Raw genomic sequence first — 2,920 nt, 5'->3', positions numbered from 1 at the left:
GCCCTACTCCTTTGAGTCACAGGCACTGCTCTAAGCCTGATGTTTTATCTAGAGTAAATATTCATATAATTAGAAGTAGAATGGCTAAGCCATGATATCGTCAATTATTTGCATATTAAAATAATTGCAAATGTACTCACCTGAGTGGTTGTACTTAGTGTGTGAGAATAGTCCTCATCTCTGCCAGTGAAATAACATTGGGGTTATGAAAAAATAAACTCAGACCCATTCAGATACTATTAATTGGTGATTTATTCACACCTGCCCAGGGGGCCATTGTTCTGAGACCAGTGGCCCCAAAGTGCAGGGGTTTTTGCCTTTTATACCTTTTTTTCTCTGCGTAGCTTAAGCGAGCAGGGGGGGATGAGGAACTGTTGCCATGGGCAGGGTTACAGCTTGGTTGTCAATGGATACGTTTCATATCACAATGGTTATGATTATATAACAATAATTGATCAATGGATACATCTTAAATTACAATGGTTATGGTTATACCACAGTAATTAATCAAGCCTCTGTGAGTTTTCCACCATTGTTCATCTACTGAGAACTTGGGGGGTTTGTGAAACTTGGGACTTCCTGTGCCTCTCTGAATTCTGGAGAGCATGGGAATGTGGCTGGGAGAGGCGGGGAATGGGGAAGGGCAGGAGGTTGCCCATAGGGTGGGGGAATGGGAAACGGTGGGGAAACAAGAGCTCACTGGTATGGCAGGGGAATGGGAGAAGGCAGGGGGATGGGATGGAGGGGGGACAGGAGCACACAACACCAGTATTTGCTCTTTCTAGTTTTTTTTTTTTCTTATTTTGCAGTTTTGGCCGGGGCTGGGCTTGAACCCACCACCTCTGGTATATGGGGCCAGCACCCTACTCCTGGAGCCACAGGTGCCACTCTGCTTTTTCTAGTTTTTACCAGTTTTAGGTATATAAAGGGTACGTCATCATTGTTTTATTTTGCATTTTCCTGATTAATAACGAAACTGAGCATCTTTTGACAACTTTATTGGCCTTTTGATTTGTTGAAATTTTAAAAGTTTTTGTTAAAATTATGTTTTCACATTAGTTTTTTGTTATATGAGTTAAAAATGGTCTTTTTCTTTCAGCTGAATAAAAATACTAAATGAACATATGGGGGAAAGATGGAGCAACTATCTGTCTTATGACCTTAAACCCCATACTGAACTAGAAGCTGGCCATGGCTCCGTGAAGCTGCCAGATTAAGATAAATGAAAAAGGGCCACACACCAGCTTGCTTCCCAAATGGTTCATAATTTCCTTGCCTGATTATTGCAAGCTGATACTCCTCATTAAAAATAGGTTGACAATTTTGCTGACTGAATCAACTTAATCATATTAGTCTAATAATTGAGTTATTTTGATTTCGTTCACTTTGCTCCTACATTCTCAAATGTGCTGAGTATAGACTCACCAGCACACCAATGTGGACTTGCAATAGAGTTTTAGAAAGGTTTCTACGAAGTTGTTTGTTTTGAATGAATAAAACTCAGGATGACAACCTATCAGATCTGTACTGTAGCTATCTTATAATCGGTGCTCACTTTTAGTACCGGACGGATTGTTTTCTTTTGTTATCTCCTCCTAGTGTCTCTCAAAGACAAACTGTATTTTTTCCATTTCTGTACCGCTCCTCTAGGCTTCAAACAAAACAATAAATGCTGATGTGGATTCCAAGAAAGGGTTTCAGGCAATTTAGAGACAACGTGAAATACACTGAGGCCACAGAGGAAGAAGTGGAAGGCACTTTGTGGGTGTGTTTGGTTCTGCTCAGAGATTTCAGGGATTCGTTTCAGCAATTGAAGGCAGTGATGTCATTTTTCTTCTGCAAAAAGTATGAATAGTTTTATGTTTTACGTATGTTCATGTTACGTCTATTGTATGTTCAATGTATCGTTGACGTTTGAATCTCCCCTTTTTATTGTGTTTGTTTCTTAACAATTGGAGTTTGTCTTCTTTATTTCCTTCTGTATTTCTTCATTTTTTTTCTGGATCATTCTATTTGATAGTGAGATAACTTCTCAGATATACGTGGTTGTCTTAGAGCTTTCTTTTTTTTTTTTTTAAATTTTTCTTACATATACATGTGTATATTAGGTTTCCACTTTTGCCTTCACAGAATTAAAAGGCTAAATTTAATGACAATAATAATATTTAACATAAGGACTGAGAACAAAAACCTCATAAAGAATGAAAGAAGATAAATACATTCAGAAAAAAACAGACGGTTGCTGCAATGAATAATAGTAATAATGCAAAGAAAGTACCATTCACATGGTCAGATAGGAGTATGTCTGTTATAGAATACTGTGATCAGTTAACTTCTTCTTGTTTTGTTTTTTCCAAAGTCTCAAAAAAAATAGACAACTAATATTTATAAATAAAAGATAATTTCAAAAAAAACAAATCATACCAAATCTTATAGACAATAGAAAAAGAAATACTTCAAAATCATTCTACTTAATCTGGATACACCTGATATTAAAATTGGAGAAAATATGTTATTGTAAAAGGGAAATTACAAACATATTTCACTTATCAATGAGGATGCAATATGATAAACAACATATTAACATGTTGAATTAAAAATTAATGTTTAAGTAATGTACTTTGGTCAAATTTAAATACAATTTATATGAGAATTAGTCACTGTTTTCTTTTCTTTTTCTTTTTAATACATAATCATTTACTGCTTGTTTGTTACAGAGTACACAAGACAAAATACAAATAGCAAACATTTTTTTTCTTGTTATATTTTTACTAAAGTCTAAAAAAAGACAACTAATATATATAAATAAAAGTAAAAAATAATTTCTAAAAAAAAAACAGATTACGTCAAGTCTTACAGACAGTAGAAATAGAAATACTTCAAAATCATCCTACTTAGTCTGGATGGTATTTTTTTTTTT

The sequence above is a fragment of the Otolemur garnettii genome, unplaced genomic scaffold (genome assembly GCF_000181295.1).
Source record: "Otolemur garnettii isolate 467f Iridium unplaced genomic scaffold, OtoGar3 scaffold00181, whole genome shotgun sequence".
NCBI classification, from domain to species: Eukaryota; Metazoa; Chordata; class Mammalia; order Primates; family Galagidae; genus Otolemur; species Otolemur garnettii.
The sequence above is the reverse complement of the archived record's forward strand: the minus strand, read 5'-3'. Positions refer to the sequence as shown.